This window comes from Pipra filicauda, unplaced genomic scaffold (genome assembly GCF_003945595.2).
Source record: "Pipra filicauda isolate LSUMZ 115617 unplaced genomic scaffold, ASM394559v2 scaffold997_size40265_pilon, whole genome shotgun sequence".
NCBI lineage: Eukaryota > Metazoa > Chordata > Aves > Passeriformes > Pipridae > Pipra > Pipra filicauda.
This window is the reverse complement of record NW_024105194.1, coordinates 2,332-21,948: the sequence shown is the minus strand read 5'-3', so window position 1 is coordinate 21,948 and position 19,617 is coordinate 2,332.

Here is a 19,617-nt window from a genome sequence, read left to right as displayed (position 1 = left end):
AAAAATTTAAGTTTCTCTAGAAAGCTTTTTTTTCATAGTCCTGTGAGCTTCAAAGAAAAAGAAGACAATCTCCACTTTCTAATTCTGAGTTCATCACTACATCCCTCAACATCCAGGACATTTTGCAAAATTTATTAAACTTCAAATATTTTAATGTAAATGCTCACCAATAGTTGGGATATTCACAGTGAAAAATAGGGCACTGTCATGAAATTCTCTTTATTTCTTTCATGAGAATTAGCAAGCTTTGAAGAAGGAAGTAGTTCTCCAGACTTAAAAGGTTGCATCACCTAAATTAACACTCACAGGATGGGCGTACCAGCAGATGCTAAAAATAGAGAGGCCACATCCTGCACCTCAGCCGGTCACAGACACCCTTAAAAAATGTTATTTCTGTTCCAAAAATCCACAAAGTACCTCAGCATAACTGCCTGAACACCATCAGGGTGAATACTCAAACAAATACACATTTACATAATGGCTGTGGTGTTTTTAATTTGCTGTGGGACATAAACCCCACACATCTGAGCGGCTGCAAAACCAGTAGGAATGGGGAAATACTTTTGAGTACCTTTTTAAAGACTTCCGGGCTGATCTGGAGAGACAAATTGGCTAAAAGTATTTATTCCCATCCCAGTGGGGAAGGTAACACAGCTTCAGAGGAGGGTGGTGGGTGCTGTAACCAGCCCTCTAGCACCCCCCAGACGAGAAATAATGCGTTTAAATACCGTTTGTTATTTTTAACTACTAATACAAGCAACAGCTTTTTGAAGTGTAATTGATCCCGGTATCATCCCTGTCACTGCCTTAAGAAAATAAAAATTATAACCTTTGCTGTAAAAATATCCAGTCAAGTTTCATCAGCATTTACAAGGGCCTGTAGTGACAGCACAAGGGGGAATGGCTTCAAACTGAGAGAGGGCAGGTTTAGATGGGATATTACGAAAAAAATTCTTCCCTGTGAGGGTGGTGAGGCACTGAAACAAGTTACCCCAAGAATTTATGGATGCCCTATCCCTGGAAGTGTTCAAGGCCACGTTGGATGGAGCTCTGAGCAACCTGGGACAGTGGAAGGTGGAAGGACTGCCAATTCCAGCACAGGGCTCCTGCAAGCACACGACTCTACCTCCACCCTGGAAAGAAAGCCCTTACCCTCCATCTCTCATGTGCAGTTGGTGGGGCAGCCTGGGCACTCGGTGGGCAGCAAGAGCTTTCTGTGGTGGCACCTTTTGTCTGGCAGGAATCTTCAGTTGGATTCAATTTTGGGGAGGTGGGACCGGCCATTGCAGCGCAGGGCTGAAAAAAGAGAGCAACAGCCCTTTTTCCCAGGAAAGCAAGCCTGTAACCTTTGGGTTTCAGGTGCAGTTGGTGGGTTTTACAGATTGGTCAGGGGCTGCAATGTGGTTCTTTAGATGACTACTTCGAAGGCGAGATTGAGGCACAAAACTCCAAATGTTAGGTCTCAAACAGACAATTTGCTTTCTTTGTAGCAATAAGTAATGGTAAAATCGAGGCGGGAGGGGAGAAGAAGAGGGAGAGATAGGGAAAAGGAAAGTACAAAAAGGTTACCACCCCCAGTGAGAGATCCAGGTGTAGTCAGCCTCAGGCAGTCATGGAAGGGCCGCTGGAGAGAAGCAGGGGGGAAACAGACTGGATGCAAGACAGACAGGAGACGGAGCAGGTGGGACATGAGCAGGACAGAGGCAAGCAGGATGGAGCGAGGAGTGGGGACCAGCAGGGGACCCTGGCCAACACTGACTGGACTCACCACCACGCTGGGCACTGCCTTAAATCCCCCCCTGTGGGCGCTCACTGGCCAGCCTGGCACCGGGCACACCTTTACACGATGTTGAATGGCTAAGCTGCTGGTATACAGGCAGGCTGGCTCTGCCAAGGCGGGAAAATGTACCAGCTTTCTGTTGGAGACTCTCCAGGGGTTCCCCAAGACTCCAGCAAGCAGTCTAAAATGTTTTCCTAGGCTGACGAAGACAGCCCTGCAAAGAGCTAAAGCCGGTGTCCACAATTCTGTTCAGTCACTGGGCTCCGGGGGAGGTTCCTGGTAGCCTTTTCACTTGGAAAGTACATCACCTGATGGAAATACTTTCGTTAGTGTGAAGTGGTTAATTGCCGCTTGGGACACTTTAAACGACTTGAAAGAAGCCTTGCACAAGGAGCTTAATGTAAGAAATAAAAAATCTATTACAACCAACAACTGGTCCTAGCAGCCAAAGCTTCCAGGCTTTCTTTCCTGGGGGAAAGGGCTGCTGTTCCCTTCTTTCAGCCCTGAGCTGCAATGGCCGGTCCCACCTCCCCAAAACTGAACACAAATGAACATTCCTCCCAGACAAAAAGGTGCCACTACAGAAAGGTCTTGCTGCCCAAGAATGCCCAGGCTGCCCCAACAACTGCACCTCAAAGCCAGAGGATGCAGACTTCTTTTCCTGGTGGAAAGGGCTGCTGTTCCCTTTTTTCAGCCCTGCACTGCAATTGCCAATCTAACTCCCAAAATTTACTCCAAATGAAGATTCCTGCCAGACAAAAGGTACCACCACAGAAAGCTCTTGCTGCCCAAGAAGTGCCCAAGCTGCCCCACCAACTGTACCTCCAAGCCAAAGCTTCCAGGCTTTCTTTCCTTGGGGTAAGGATGCTGTTTCTTTCTTTTCAGAACCCTGCACTCGACTCCCAAAATTGAAGACAGACAAAGATTACCCCCAAACATGAGGTGCCCACTCCAGGCCTCCCTGGACACTCTGCCAGTGCCACATCAAGATCCTGTACAGCAACACGTGCTAGGTTGTGTCCTACGGCAAAAGCAGGTGTTCCCGACTCCAGGGCTCTTTCCCGATCCAGTATGGCAAGAGCAGGAGACGGAGTATCTCGGCACCTCAGTTACTTCTGGCAAGAGACTCCATCCCTCCCAGAGCCTCTGGGAGACCTGCCGGAGTCACACACAGGAGTCCCTCTGGCCAGGTCTCCCTGGGGAAGAGGGAAGAGCGGGGAAGAGCAGAGCCCGCTCCTCGCCGAGGATGCACATGGCAGCAAAAGGCTGCGGGTAGGAGTGGGAGCCCAGGCCATTGCAGTCTAAGATTCCCAGGAGCAGGTGGCCCAGCAGCTCCTGTCCCCAAGACACCAGTTCTCAATCCACGGCTCCCAAGAAGCTGCGGCTTTGCCGGAGGAGAAGATCCTTTCTCTGGATCTGGACAAGATCGTCCAGTGACGAAGGCAAGTGCTTCCAACTCCAGGGCTGTCTCTTGAGCCGCCTCTAGAGTAGAATATCAGGGAATATCTCCGCATCTCTGTTCCTCCCTGCGATAGCCTCCATCCCTTCCCCAAGCTCTGGCAGTCCTGGTGGACTGCAGGCAGATTAGCCTCTGCCTAAGGGACAAAATCCAGCCTATACGGCAAGGACTTCAAGTATTTCTGTTTTGAGCCAGTAGGGCACTGCAGTACTGTTGTGTAAACACTAAATAAGGAGAAGGGGAAGGAAGAAAAGAGAAACTTTTTTTTTTTGGTTGCAAATAGGTTTTTTTCACGTGGGTTTAGGGTGGATATTTGGGAAAGGTTCTTCCCTCCGAGGGTGGTTGGGCACTGGACCAGGCTCCCCAGGGCAGTGGTCACAGCACCAAGGCTGGCAGAGTTCAGGCACACGGTGTGACTCTTGGGGTCGGTGCCGTGCCGGGCAAAGGCTTGGACTCGACGCTCCTTGTGGGTCCCTTCCAACTCAGCATGTTCTGTGATGGTGCGATGAGTTCCCTCTCTTTCAACACTTTTGTTCTTTTTAGGGCTCCTCGCTGCCCGGGGGCCGAAGCCCGCCTTCCGCGCGCCTGCTTCCCTGGCCGTTGTGGCGGCCGCAGCCAGGCGCTGAGTGCCCGCTCCCGGGCGGGCTCGGCCGCTCGCTCCAGGAGTGGGGGGGCAGCGCCGGCGCCTCGAGGATTCCCGGGATTCCCTCGCCGGTTTCCAGGCAACGCTCCCCGCGCGCTCCGCGCTCCACGGCCGAACGTGCGCAGCCAATGGGAGGCGGCGGAGTGGGCGGGGCGAGGCGGGGATTGGGCGGGGCGGGGGCGGGGCCGAGAGGGGCGTTTGAGGGGGTTTGGGTGGGAGCGGGCGGGGCTGGGAGCGCTGCCGCTGAGCGACCTCCGGTGCGCGGCCCCCGGGCAGCGGCCCCAAGACCCCCGGTGAGTGGCCCCCGGTGCGCGGCCCCGGGGGAAGGACCCCCCGTGCGCGGCCCCCGGCGAGTGGCCTCTGGTGAGCGACCCCCCGTAAGTGACACCCGGTGAGCGACCCGCGGGGAAGAAGCCCCGGTAAGTGACCCCTGGGGAGGTACCCCGGTGAGCGACTCGCGGTGAACAACCCCTGGCAAGTGACCCCCGGGGAGGGAACCCCAGGGAGGGACCCCCGGTGAATGACCCGCGGTGAACAACCCCTGGCAAGTGACCCCCGGGGAGGGAGCCCCGGTAAGTCACCCCCGAGGAGGGACCCCCGGTGAGTGAGCCCCGGGGACAGTCCCCCGGTGCGCGGCCCCCGGGGGTGTCTGTCCGGGGCTGGGCGCGTTCCTTCCCCGTGCAGAGCCGAGCGGGGCCGTGGCGGGAGCGGGGCCGGAGCGGAGCCGGCCGGGGGGGCAGAGGGGAGCCCTGAGCCGCCTTCTGCCGAGGGGGCTGCTGGAAAGGAGCCTGCGCTGGGAGGAGCGGGGGACGTGGCCCGAGGCTGAGGCAGGGGAGCTTCAGGTCAGCTCCTGGAGAAAGGTTTCTCCCTGTGTTTTTCGGGGGGGGCTCGGGCACTGCAATGGGTTGCCCGGGCGGAGCCAGCACCCCGGCAGGTGTTACAGAGGCGCCGGCATCTGGCCATGGCTGACAGGCTTTAGTGGTTTGGGGGTTGCTGGGGCAGTGCTGGGCTGACAGTTGGACTTGATGGAATCATGGAACGTGCTGAGTTGGGAGGGTCCCACCGGCACCGTGGAGTCCAGCTCCTGAGTTTTAGGCACCACTAAAGGAACTGAATCTGCATCGAGCTGTTTGGCTCCAAAAACTCTTCTGTCCCTGGTCTACACTGCCAAGTAAAACAAAACAGATCGTGCAAAATAGAGGCCTGTGTTCCCCCCAAAGGGAAGGCAGGCAGTTACAAACCAGGACGGTAAATCAAAGCTCAGAACATACGTTCTTGGTCCCCACAGTTGTATGACAAATCAAACCAGTCCTCTGTTCATTACCCGTGTAGAACTCTCATCAGGAACCCCAAACTTTCTTGTGTGTATTTGTATAGATATGTATATATACACATACCTATGTATAGATATCTATTTGTGTGTATCTCTGTAAGATTCTGTATCTTTGGATGTGATATTGGCATGCTATTGTTGTGTGGCAACAAGTGGACTTAAAAGGTCACAACACTTTAGGAGATCGCCTTTCTGCTTGTGGGTTCTATTTTTTAAAGAAGGTAACAAGAAAAGAACTCTTTAGCCAAATATAAGTTAAGGGCTCCTCGCTGCCCGGGGGCCGAAGCCCGCCTTCCGCGCGCCTGCTTCCCTGGCCGTTGTGGCGGCCGCAGCCAGGCGCTGAGTGCCCGCTCCCGGGCGGGCTCGGCCGCTGGCTCCAGGAGTGGGGGGGCAGCGCCGGCGCCTCGAGGATTCCCGGGATTCCCTCGCCGGTTTCCAGGCAACGCTCCCCGCGCGCTCCTCGCTCCACGGCCGAACGTGCGCAGCCAATGGGAGGCGGCGGAGTGGGCGGGGCGAGGCGGGGATTGGGCGCGGCGGGGATTGGGCGAGGCGGGGATTGGGCGGGGCGGGGGCGGGCCTGAGAGAGGCGGTTGGTGGGGTTTGGGTGGGAGCGGGCGGGGCCGGGAGCGGGAGCGCTGCCGCTGAGCGGCCCCCGGGCAGCGGCCCCCGGGCAGCGGCCCCCGGGCAGCGGCCCCCGGGCAGCGGCCCCCGGGCAGCGGCCCCAAGACCCCCGGCGAGTGGCCCCCGGTGCGTGGCCCCGGGGGAGGGACCCCCCGTGCGCGGCCCCCCGGCGAGTGGCCGCTGGTGAGCGACCCCCGGTGAGCGACCCCCAGTAAGTGACACCCGGTGAGCGACCCGCGGTGAACAAGCTCCGGTAAGTGATCCCTGGGGAGGGACTCCCGGTGAATGACCCGTGGTGAACAACCCCTGGCAAGTGACCCCCGGGGAGGGAACCCCGGTAAGTCACCCCCGGGGAGGGACCCCCGGTGATTGAGCCCCGGGGACAGTCCCCCGGTGCGCGGCCCCCGGGGGTGTCTGTCCGGGGCTGGGCGCGTTCCTTCCCCGTGCAGAGCCGAGCGGGGCCGTGGCGGGAGCGGGGCCGGAGCGGAGCCGGCCGGGGGGGCAGAGGGGCGCCCTGAGCCGCCTTCTGCCGAGGGGGCTGCTGGAAAGGAGCCTGCGCTGGGAGGAGCGGGGGACGTGGCCCGAGGCTGAGGCAGGGGAGCTTCAGGTCAGCTCCTGGAGAAAGGTTTCTCCCTGTGTTTTTCGGGGGGGGGCTCGGGCACTGCAATGGGTTGCCCGGGCGGAGCCAGCACCCCGGCAGGTGTTTCAGAGGCGCCGGCATCTGGCCATGGCTGACACGCTTTAGTGGTTTGGGGGTTGCTGGGGCAGTGCTGGGCTGACAGTTGGACTTGATGGAATCATGGAACGTGCTGAGTTGGGAGGGTCCCACCGGCACCGTGGAGTCCAGCTCCTGAGTTTTAGGCACCACTAAAGGAACTGAATCTGCTTCGAGCTGTTTGGCTCCAAAAACTCTTCTGCCCCTAGTCCTCTGTTCATTACCCGTGTAGAACTCTCATCAGGAACCCCAAACTTTCTTGTGTGTATTTGTATAGATATGTATAGATATGTATAGGTAGATAGATATACATACATAGATATATGTATAGATATCTATTTGTGTGTATCTCTGTAAGATTCTGTATCTTTGGATGTGATATTGGCATGCTGTTGTTGTGTGGCAACAAGTGGACTTAAAAGGTTACAACACTTTAAGAGATCGCCTTTCTGCTTATGGGTCCTGTTTTTTAAAGAAGGTAACAAGAAAAGAACTCTTTAACCAAATATATATTAAGACTTTAATCAGAGCAAATGTATTGATTTTTATTTCCAATTGTACAACAAGTCATTCAACTATTTGCATACTCCAAAGCTGGGTTGGAAACTTCTCCCTGAGAAATAAGAAAAACTGTTTTCCGAGGCTGTTACTGACAGCCATGGCAGAGTTTCCAATAACAACTCCCCATTCTTGAAATGCAAAGCCTGAAAAATGAAACAAGCGTTAACCTGGAATTCTTGTTGCCAGCACTGATCTGGACAGAAGTTATTAGAGAGTGGAGCAAAGCTAGCACCACAAACAACCTTGGGCTCTGCATTCGTTGGTCATGGCAACAAAGTTTTGCTTTTCAACCCATCTGCTAAGGAAACCTTGCCAGAATTGTGAGCTTATAACACTACTTTTCTTAAGAAGTTAGGAGGCCTTAATCCAGTGTACACAGATGAGACCCTGAAATAGGAGAGAGGCCAGCTGCTGATGATCAGTGCAGATGAGGAATCAGCTCTGCTGAGTAGGCTTCAAGCTTTGTGATTTTTACAAGTGGACTATTTCAAAACTGTTGTAGAAGAAACAGTCTTTTCTGTTTGATCAACTTTCCACTTTCAGAATACTGGAGTTTATCCCTCAAATTCAGCCTGTAGTTTCAAAAGATAAAAATCCTTACAGGAAACCTTTCAGCCTCAGTAGCCAATTGCAACGTGCCCAGGGAAGTTCAGCAACAGCACCATTCATTAAATGAACTGTTCTGGACCAGCCATCCCAGAGAGATTGAGCTCCAGTGCTAAACCCCATAGAGTGCCAAGTGCCATAAGAGCTGATTTTTGGCTTCGCTGAGATTCTCTCTGGTTTCCTTTGGTGTAGCTGGCACATCTGGAGCAAAGGGTCTGGGCAAAAGTACATCCTTAGAAGGGTCCAGTACAAATCATGTGACAAGATTAGCGATTTCTCTAATTGAGGAAGTATATTAGATACAGGAATGTATTTTTCTACCTCCTCTTTCCGCACTGCTGCTGTATTCCTTCATCATGCCCTGTGAGCAGTCCCAGTGCTCTGTGATTGACACCATAAGGGACTTGCTAACAGGGAACAAACACCTCCGAGACAAAAGGTGCCACCACAGAAAGCTCTTGCTGCCCAAGAAGTGCCCAGGCTGCCACAACGACTGCACCTGAAGCCAAAAGATCCAGACATTCTTTCCTGGGGGAAAGGGCCGCTGATTCACTTTTTCAGCCCTGCGCTGCAATGGCCTGTCCCACCTTTTGAAAAATTAAATCCAAATGAAGATTCCTGCCAGGCAAAAGGTGCAACCACAGAAAAATCTTGCTGCCCAAGAAGTGCCCAGGCTGCCCAAACAACTGCACCTCAAAGCCAAAGGTTCCAGATTTTTTTTCCTGGTGGAAAGAGCTGCTGTTCCCTTTTTTCTACTTTGCGCAACAATGGCCGGTCCCACCTCCTGAAAACTTCAATCCAAATGAAGATTCCTGCCAGACAAAAGGTGCCACCACAGAATGTTCTTGCTGCCCAAGAAGTGCCCGGGCTGCCCCAACAACTGCACCTCAAAGCTTCCAGACTTTTTTCCAGCTGGAAGGAGCTGCTGTTCCCGTTTTCAGCCCTGCGCTGCAATGGCCGGTCCCACCTCCTGAAAAATTGAATCCAACTGAAGATTCCTGCCAGACAAAAGGTGCCATCACAGAAAACTCTTTCTGCCCAAGAAGTGCCCAGGCTGCCCCAACAAACTTCCAAGCCAAAGCTTCCAGTATTTTTTTCCTGGTGCAAAGAGCTGCTGTACCAATTTTCAGCCCTGCGCTGCAATGGCTGGTCCCACCTCCTGAGAAATTGAATCCAAATAAAGATTCCTGTCAGACAAAAGGTGCCACCACAGAAAACTCTTCCTGCCCAAGAAGTACCCAGGCTGCCCCAACAACTGCACCTGAAGCCAAAGCTTCCAGACTTTTTTTCCTTAAGGAAAGAACTGATGTTCCCTTTTTTCTGCTTTGTGCTGCAAGGGGCGGTCTCACCTTTTAAAAGATTTAATCGAAATGTAGATTCCTGCTCGACAAAAGGTGCCACCACAGAAAGTTCTTGCTGCCCAAGAAGTGCCCAGGCTGCCCCACCAACTGCACCTGAAGCTAAAGCTTCCAGACTTTTTTTCCTGGTGGAAGGAGCTGCTGTTCCCTTTTTTCAGCCCTGCGCTGCAATGGCCTGGCCCACCTCCTGGAAAATTGAATCCAGCTGAAGATTCCTACCAGACAAAAGGTGCCACCAACAGAAAGGTCTTTTTTCTGCCCTTGAAGTACCCAGGGTGCACCAACAACTGCACCTCAGAGCCAAAATTTCCAGACTTTTTTTCCTTAGGAAAAGAGCTGCTGTTCCCTTTTTTCACCCCTGCTCTGCAATGACTGGTCCCACCTCCTGGAAAATGGAATTTAAATGAAGATTCCTGCCAGACAAAAGGTGCCACCACAGAAAGTTCTTCCTGCCCAAGAAGTGCCCAGGATGGCCCAATAACTGCACCTGAAGCCAAAGCTTCCAGACTTTTTTTCCTGGTGGAAAGAGCTGCTGTTCCCTTTTTTCACCCCTGCGCTGCAATGGCCCGTCCCACCTCTTGAAAAATTGAATCCAAATGAAGATTCCTGCCAGACAAATGGTGCCACCACAGAAAGTTCTTGCTGCCCAAGAAGTTCCCAGGCTGCCCAACCACCCACACCTGAAAGCAAAGCTTCCCGACTTTTTTTCCTGGTGGAAAGAGCTGCTGTTCCCTTTTTTCAGGCCTGTGATTCAATGGCCTGTCCCACCTTTTGAAGAATTAAATCCAACAGAAGATTCCTGCCAGACAAAAGGTGCCACCACAGAAAATTCTTCCTTCCCAAGAAGTGCCCAGGCTGCCCCAACAACTGCACCTGAAGCCAAAGGATCCAGACTTTTTTTTTTTTCGTGGAAAGATCTGCTGTTCCCTTTTTCAGCACCGTGCTACAATGGCTTGTCCCCCCTCCTGAAAAATTTACTCCAAATGAAGATTCCTGCCTAACAAAAGGTGCCCCCACAGAAAGTTCTTGCTGCCCAAGATGTGCCCAGGCTGCACCAACTGCACCTCAAAGCCAAAGCTTCCAGCCTTTTTTTCCTGGTGGAAAGAGCTGCTATTCCCTTTTTCAGCCCTGCGCTGCAATGGCCTGTCCTACCTTTTGAAAAAATAAATCCCACAGAAGATTCCTGCCAGACAAAAGGTGCCACCACAGAAAACTCTTCCTTCCCAAGAAGTGCCCATGCTTCACCAACTACACCTGAAGCCAAAGCTTCCAGCCTTTTTCTCCTGATGAAAAGAGCTGCTGTTCCCTTTTTTCAGCCCTGTGCTGCAATGGCCAGTCCCACCTCCTGAAAAATTTACACCAAATGAAGGTTCCTGCCAGACAAAAGGTGCCACCACAGAAAACTCTTCCTGCCAAAGAAATTCCCAGGCTGCACAAGCTACACTTGAAGCCAAAGCTTCCAATCTTTTTTTCCTGGTGGAAGGAGCTGCTGTTCCCTTTTTTCAGGCCTGCGCTGCAATGGCCTGTCCCACTTCCTGGAAAATTGAATCCAAATGAAGATTCCTACCAGACAAAAAGTGCCACCACAAGAAAGGTCTTGCTGCTCGAGAAATGCCCAGGCTGCCCCACCAATAACACCTGAAACCAGAGGATCCAGACTTTTTTTTTCTTAGGGAAAGAGCTGCTGTTCCCTTTTTTCAGCCCTGCGCTGCAACGGCTTGTCCCACCTTTTGAAAAATTAAATCCAGCAGAAGATTCCTGCAAGACAAAAGGTGCCACCACAGAAAACTCTTCCTGTCCAAGAAGTGTTTAGGCTGCCCCAACAACTACACCTCAAAGCCAAAGCTTCCAGACATTTTTTCCTGGTGGAAAGAGCTGCTGTTCCCTTTTTTCTGCCCTGCGCTGCAATGGCCGGTCCCACCTCCTAGAAAACTTTCTCTAAATGAAGATTCCTGCCAGACAAAAGGTGCCACCACAGAAAGCTCTTTGCTTCCCAAGAAGTGCCCAGGCTGCCCCACCAACTGGATCTCAAAGCCAAAGCTTCCAGACTTTTTTTCCTTAGGGAAAGAGCTGCTGTTCCCTTTTTTCTGCCATGCGCTGCAATGGCCGGTCCCACCTCCTGGAACATTGAATCCAACTGAAGATTCCTACAAGACAAAGGGTGCCACCACCGAAAGTTCTTGCTGCCCCAGAATTGCCTAAACTGCCCCAACAACTGCACCTGAAGCCAAAGGATCCCGACTTTTTTATTCCTTAGGGAAAGAGCTGCTGTTCCCTTTTCTCAGGCCTGAGCTACAATGGCCTGTCACAACTCCTTAAAAATTTTCTCTAAATGAAGATTCCTGCCAGACAACAGGTGCCACCACAGAAAGCTCTTTGCTGCCCAAGAAGTGCCCAGGCTGCCCCAACAACTGCACCTCAAAGCCAAAGCTTCCTGACTTTTTTTCCTTAGGGAAAGAGCTGCTGTTCCCTTTTTTCAGGCCTGCGCTGCAATGGCCGGTCCCACCTCCTGGAAAATTTCCTCTAAATGAAGATTCCTGCCAGACAAAAGGTGCCACCACAGAAAGGTCTTGCTGCCCAAGAAGTGCCCAGGCTGCCCCACCAATTACACCTGAAGCCAAAGCTTCCAGTTTTTTTTTTCCTTAGGGAAAGAGCTGCTGTTCTCTTTTTCAGCCCTGCTCTGCAATGACTGGTCCCACCTCCTGGAAAATGGAATTTAAATGAAGATTCCTGCCAGACAAAAGGTGCCACCACAGAAAGTTCTTCCTGGCCAAGAAGTGCCCAGGATGGCCCAATAACTTCACCTGAAAGCAAAGCTTCCCGACTTTTTTTCCTGGTGGAAAGAGCTGCTGTTCCCTTTTTTCAGGCCTGTGATTCAATGGCCTGTCCCACCTTTTGAAGAATTAAATCCAACAGAAGATTCCTGCCAGACAAAAGGTGCCACCACAGAAAATTCTTCCTTCCCAAGAAGTTCCCAGGCTGCCCCAACAACTGTACCTGAAGCCAGAGGATCCAGACTTTTTTCCTTAGGGAAAGAGCTGCTGTTCCATTTTTCAGCCCTGCGCTGCAATGGCCGGTCCCACCTCCTGAAAAATTGAATCCAAATAAAGATTCCTGTCAGACAAAAGGTGCCACCACAGAAAACTCTTCCTGTCCAAGAAGTGTTTAGGCTGCCCCAACAACTGCACCTCAAAGCCAAAGCTTCCAGACTTTTTTTCCTTAGAAAGAGCTGCTGTTCCCTTTTTTCAGCCCTGCGCTGCAATGGCCAGTCCCACCTCCTGAAAAATTCAATCCAAATGAAGATTCCTGCCAGACAAAAGGTGCCACCACAGAAAGCTCTTGCTGCCCCAGAAGTGCCCAGGCTGCCCCAACAACTGCACCTCAAAGCCAAAGCTTCCAGCCTTTTTTTCCTGGTGGAAAGAGCTGCTATTCCCTTTTTCAGCCCTGCGCTGCAATGGCCTGTCCTACCTTTTGAAAAATTAAATCCCACAGAAGATTCCTGCCAGACAAAAGGTGTAACCACAGAAAACTCTTCCTGTCCAAGAAGTGTTTAGGCTGCCCCAACAACTACACCTCAAAGCCAAAGCTTCCAGACTTTTTTTCCTGGTGGAAAGAGCTGCTGTTCCCTTTTTTCTGCCCTGCGCTGCAATGGCCGGTCCCTCCTCCTAGAAAAATTTCTCTAAATGAAGATTCCTGCCAGACAAAAGGTGCCACCACAGAAAGCTCTTTGCTTCCCAAGAAGTTCCCAGGCTGCCCCACCAACTGGACCTCAAAGCCAAAGCTTCCAGACTTTTTTTCCTTAGGGAAAGAGCTGCTGTTCCCTTTTTTCTGCCATGCGCTGCAATGGCCGGTCCCACCTCCTGGAACATTGAATCCAAATGAAGATTCCTACAAGACCAAGGGTGCCACCACCGAAAGTTCTTGCTGCCCCAGAATTGCCTAAACTGCCCCAACAACTGCACCTGAAGCCAAAGGATCCCGACTTTTTTATTCCTTAGGGAAAGAGCTGCTGTTCCCTTTTCTCAGGCCTGAGCTACAATGGCCTGTCACAACTCCTTAAAAATTTTCTCTAAATGAAGATTCCTGCCAGACAACAGGTGCCACCACAGAAAGCTCTTTGCTGCCCTTGAAGTACCCAGGCTGCCCCAACAACTGCACCTCAAAGCCAAAGCTTCCTGACTTTTTTTCCTTAGGGAAAGAGCTGCTGTTCCCTTTTTTCAGCCCTGCGCTGCAATGGCCTGTCCCACCTCCTGGAAAATTTCCTCTAAATGAAGATTCCTGCCAGACAAAAGGTGCCACCACAGAAAGGTCTTGCTACCCAAGAAGTGCACAGGCTGCCCCACCAATTACACCTGAAGCCAAAGCTTCCAGTTTTTTTTTTCCTTAGGGAAAGAGCTGCTGTTCTCTTTTTCAGCCGTGCTCTGCAATGACTGGTCCCACCTCCTGGAAAATGGAATTTAAATGAAGATTCCTGCCAGACAAAAGGTGCCACCACAGAAAGTTCTTCCTGGCCAAGAAGTGCCCAGGATGGCCCAAGAACTGCACCTGAAGCCAAAGCGTCCAGACTTTTTTTCCTGGTGGAAAGAGCTGCTGTTCCCTATTTTCACCCCTGCGCTGCAATGGCCCGTCCCACCTCTTGAAAAATTGAATCCAAATGAAGATTCCTGCCAGACAAATGGTGCCACCAGAGAAAGTTCTTGCTGCCCAAGAAGTTCCCAGGCTGCCCAACCAACCACACCTGAAAGCAAAGCTTCCCGACTTTTTTTCCTGGTGGAAAGAGCTGCTGTTCCCTTTTTTCAGGCCTGTGATTCAATGGCCTGTCACACCTTTTGAAGAATTAAATCCAACAGAAGATTCCTGCCAGACAAAAGGTGCCACCACAGAAAATTCTTCCTTCCCAAGAAGTTCCCAGGCTGCCCCAAAAACTGTACCTGAAGCCAGAGGATCCAGACTTTTTTCCTTAGGGAAAGAGCTGCTGTTCCATTTTTCAGCCCTGCGCTGCAATGGCCGGTCCCACCTCCTGAAAAATTGAATCCAAATAAAGATTCCTGTCAGACAAAAGGTGCCACCACAGAAAACTCTTCCTGTCCAAGAAGTGTTTAGGCTGCCCCAACAACTGCACCTCAAAGCCAAAGCTTCCAGACTTTTTTTCCTGATGGAAAGAGCTGCTGTTCCCTTTTTTCAGCCCTGCGCTGCAATGGCCAGTCCCACCTCCTGAAAAATTGAATCCAAATGAAGATTCCTGCCAGACAAAAGGTGCCACCACAGAAAGCTCTTGCTGCCCCAGAAGTGCCCAGGCTGCCCCAACAACTGCACCTCAAAGCCAAAGCTTCCAGCCTTTTTTTCCTGGTGGAAAGAGCTGCTATTCCGTTTTTCTGCCCTGCGCTGCAATGGCCTGTCCTACCTTTTGAAAAATTAAATCCCACAGAAGATTCCTGCCAGACAAAAGGTGTAACCACAGAAAACTCTTCCTGTCCAAGAAGTGTTTAGGCTGCCCCAACAACTACACCTCAAAGCCAAAGCTTCCAGACTTTTTTTCCTGGTGGAAAGAGCTGCTGTTCCCTTTTTTCTGCCCTGCGCTGCAATGGCCGGTCCCACCTCCTAGAAAAATGTCTCTAAATGAAGATTCCTGCCAGACAAAAGGTGCCACCACAGAAAGCTCTTTGCTTCCCAAGAAGTGCCCAGGCTGCCCCACCAACTGGACCTCAAAGCCAAAGCTTCCAGACTTTTTTTCCTTAGGGAAAGAGCTGCTGTTCCCTTTTTTCACCCCTGCGCTGCAATGGCCGGTCCCACCTCCTGGAACATTGAATCCAAATGAAGATTCCTACAAGACAAAGGGTGCCACCACCGAAAGTTCTTGCTGCCCCAGAATTGCCTAAACTGCCCCAACAACTGCACCTGAAGCCAAAGGATCCCGACTTGTTTATTCCTTAGGGAAAGAGCTGCTGTTCCCTTTTCTCAGGCCTGAGCTACAATGGCCTGTCACAACTCCTTAAAAATTTTCTCTAAATGAAGATTCCTGCCAGACAAAAGGTGCCACCACAGAAAGCTCTTTGCTGCCCAAGAAGTGCCCAGGCTGCCCCAACAACTGCACCTCAAAGCCAAAGCCTCCTGACTTTTTTTCCTTAGGGAAAGAGCTGCTGTTCCCTTTTTTCAGGCCTGCGCTGCAATGGCCGGTCCCACCTCCTGGAAAATTTCCTCTAAATTAAGATTCCTGCCAGACAAAAGGTGCCACCACAGAAAGGTCTTGCTGCCCAAGAAGTGCCCAGGCTGCCCCACCAATTACACCTGAAGCCAAAGCTTCCAGTTTTTTTTTTTCCTTAGGGAAAGAGCTGCTATTCTCTTTTTCAGCCCTGCTCTGCAATGACTGGTCCCACCTCCTGGAAAATGGAATTTAAATGAAGATTCCTGCCAGACAAAAGGTGCCACCACAGAAAGGTCTTGCTGCCGAAGAAGTTCCCAGGCTGCCCAACCAACCACACCTGAAAGCAAAGCTTCCCGACTTTTTTTCCTGGTGGAAAGAGCTGCTGTTCCCTTTTTTCAGGCCTGTGATTCAATGGCCTGTCCCACCTTTTGAAGAATTAAATCCAACAGAAGATCCCTGCCAGACAAAAGGTGCCACCACAGAAAATTCTTCCTTCCCAAGAAGTTCCCAGGCTGCCCCAACAACTGTACCTGAAGCCAGAGGATCCAGACTTTTTTCTTAGGGAAAGAGCTGCTGTTCCATTTTTCAGCCCTGCGCTGCAATGGCCGGTCCCACCTCCTGAAAAATTGAATCCAAATAAAGATTCCTGTCTGACAAAAGGTGCCACCACAAAAAACTCTTCCTGTCCAAGAAGTGTTTAGGCTGCCCCAACAACTGCACCTCAAAGCCAAAGCTTCCAGACTTTTTTTCCTTAGGGAAAGAGCTGCTGTTCCCTTTTTTCAGGCCTGCGCTGCAATGGCCAGTCCCACCTCCTGAAAAATTTACACCAAATGAAGATTCCTGCCAGACAAAAGGTGCCACCACAGAAAGCTCTTGCTGCCCCAGAAGTGCCCAGGCTGCCCCAACAACTGCACCTCAAAGCCAAAGCTTCCAGCCTTTTTTTCCTGGTGGAAAGAGCTGCTGTTCCCTTTTTCAGCCCTGCGCTGCAATGGCCTGTCCTACCTTTTGAAAAATTAAATCCCACAGAAGATTCCTGCCAGACAAAAGGTGCCACCACAGAAAGCTCTTGCTGCCCCAGAAGTGCCCAGGCTGCCCCAACAACTGCACCTCAAAGCCAAAGCTTCCAGACTTTTTTTCCTGGTGGAAAGAGCTGCTGTTCCCTTTTTTCTGCCCTGCGCTGCAATGGCCGGTCCCACCTCCTAGAAAAATTTCTCTAAATGAAGATTCCTGCCAGACAAAAGGTGCCACCACAGAAAGCTCTTTGCTTCCCAAGAAGTGCCCAGGCTGCCCCACCAACTGGACCTCAAAGCCAAAGCTTCCAGACTTTTTTTCCTTAGGGAAAGAGCTGCTGTTCCCTTTTTTCTGCCATGCGCTGCAATGGCCGGTCCCACCTCCTGGAACATTGAATCCAACTGAAGATTCCTACAAGACAAAGGGTGCCACCACCGAAAGGTCTTGCTGCCCCAGAATTGCCTAAACTGCCCCAACAACTGCACCTGAAGCCAAAGGATCCCGACTTTTTTATTCCTTAGGGAAAGAGCTGCTGTTCCCTTTTCTCAGGCCTGAGCTACAATGGCCTGTCACAACTCCTTAAAAATTTTCTCTAAATGAAGATTCCTGCCAGACAACAGGTGCCACCACAGAAAGCTCTTTGCTGCCCTTGAAGTACCCAGGCTGCCCCAACAACTGCACCTCAAAGCCAAAGCTTCCTGACTTTTTTTCCTTAGGGAAAGAGCTGCTGTTCCCTTTTTTCAGCCCTGCGCTGCAATGGCCTGTCCCACCTCCTGGAAAATTTCCTCTAAATGAAGATTCCTGCCAGACAAAAGGTGCCACCACAGAAAGGTCTTGCTACCCAAGAAGTGCACAGGCTGCCCCACCAATTACACCTGAAGCCAAAGCTTCCAGTTTTTTTTTTCCTTAGGGAAAGAGCTGCTGTTCTCTTTTTCAGCCGTGCTCTGCAATGACTGGTCCCACCTCCTGGAAAATGGAATTTAAATGAAGATTCCTGCCAGACAAAAGGTGCCACCACAGAAAGTTCTTCCTGGCCAAGAAGTGCCCAGGATGGCCCAAGAACTGCACCTGAAGCCAAAGCGTCCAGACTTTTTTTCCTGGTGGAAAGAGCTGCTGTTCCCTATTTTCACCCCTGCGCTGCAATGGCCCGTCCCACCTCTTGAAAAATTGAATCCAAATGAAGATTCCTGCCAGACAAATGGTGCCACCAGAGAAAGTTCTTGCTGCCCAAGAAGTTCCCAGGCTGCCCAACCAACCACACCTGAAAGCAAAGCTTCCCGACTTTTTTTCCTGGTGGAAAGAGCTGCTGTTCCCTTTTTTCAGGCCTGTGATTCAATGGCCTGTCCCACCTTTTGAAGAATTAAATCCAACAGAAGATTCCTGCCAGACAAAAGGTGCCACCACAGAAAATTCTTCCTTCCCAAGAAGTTCCCAGGCTGCCCCAACAACTGTACCTGAAGCCAGAGGATCCAGACTTTTTTCCTTAGGGAAAGAGCTGCTGTTCCATTTTTCAGCCCTGCGCTGCAATGGCCGGTCCCACCTCCTGAAAAATTGAATCCAAATAAAGATTCCTGTCAGACAAAAGGTGCCACCACAGAAAACTCTTCCTGTCCAAGAAGTGTTTAGGCTGCCCCAACAACTGCACCTCAAAGCCAAAGCTTCCAGACTTTTTTTCCTGGTGGAAAGAGCTGCTGTTCCCTTTTTTCAGCCCTGCGCTGCAATGGCCAGTCCCACCTCCTGAAAAATTGAATCCAAATGAAGATTCCTGCCAGACAAAAGGTGCCACCACAGAAAGCTCTTGCTGCCCCAGAAGTGCCCAGGCTGCCCCAACAACTGCACCTCAAAGCCAAAGCTTCCAGCCTTTTTTTCCTGGTGGAAAGAGCTGCTATTCCGTTTTTCAGCCCTGCGCTGCAATGGCCTGTCCTACCTTTTGAAAAATTAAATCCCACAGAAGATTCCTGCCAGACAAAAGGTGCCACCACAGAAAACTCTTCCTTCCCAAGAAGTGCCCATGCTTCACCAACTACACCTGAAGCCAAAGCTTCCAGCCTTTTTCTCCTGATGGAAAGAGCTGCTGTTCCCTTTTTTCAGCTCTGCGCTGCAATGGCCGGTCCCACCTCCTGAAAAATTTACACCAAATGAAGATTCCTGCCAGACAAAAGGTACCACAACAGAAAGTTCTTCCTGCCCAAGAAGTTCCCAGGCTGCCCCAACAACTGCACCTCAAAGCCAAAGCTTCCAGACTTTTTTTCCTGGTGGAAAGAGCTGCTGTTCCCTTTTTTCTGCCCTGCACTGCAATGGCCGGTCCCACCTCCTAGAAAAATTTCTCTAAATGACGATTCCTGCCAGACAAAAGGTGCCACCACAGAAAGCTGTTTGCTTCTCAAGAAGTGCCCAGGCTGCCCCACCAACTGGACCTCAAAGCCAAAGCTTCCAGACTTTTTTTCCTTAGGGAAAGAGCTGCTGTTCCCTTTTTTCTGCCATGCGCTGCAATGGCCGGTCCCACCTCCTGGAACATTGAATCCAAATGAAGATTCCTGCCAGACAGAAGGTGCCACAACAGAAAGTTCTTCCTTCCCAAGAAGTTCCCAGGCTGCCCCAACAACTGCACCTCAAAGCCACAGCTTCCAGTCTTTTTTTCCTGGTGGAAAGAGCTGCTGTTCCCTTTTTTCAGCCCTGTGCTGCAATGGCCAGTCCCACCTCCTGAAACATTTACACCAAATGAAGATTCCTGCCAGACAAAAGGTGCCACCACAGAAAACTCTTCCTGCCAAAGAAATTCCCAGGCTGCACAAGCTACACTTGAAGCCAAAGCTTCCCGACTTTTTTTCCTGGTGGAAGGAGCTGCTGTTCCCTTTTTTCAGGCCTGCGCTGCAATGGCCTGTCCCACTTCCTGGAAAATTGAATCCAAATGAAGATTCCTACCAGACAAAAAGTGCCACCACAAGAAAGGTCTTGCTGCTCGAGAAATGCCCAGGCTGCCCCACCAATAACACCTGAAACCAGAGGATCCAGACTTTTTTTTCTTAGGGAAAGAGCTGCTGTTCCCTTTTTTCAGCCCTGCGATGCAATGGCCGGTCCCACCTCCTGGAACATTGAATCCAAATGAAGATTCCTGCAAGACAAAAGGTGCCACCACAGAAAACTCTTCCTGTCCAAGAAGTGTTTAGGCTGCCCCAACAACTACACCTCAAAGCCATGCCAAAGCTTCCAGACTTTTGTTCCTGGTGGAAAGAGCTGCTGTTCCCTGTTGTTCGGCCCTCGCTGCAGTGGCCGGTCACTACCTCCTAGAAATTTCTCTAATGGACAATTCCTCGCCAAGCAAAAGGTGACACCACAGAAAGCGGCTTTGCATCCCATAATTGCCCAAGCTGCCCCACCACCT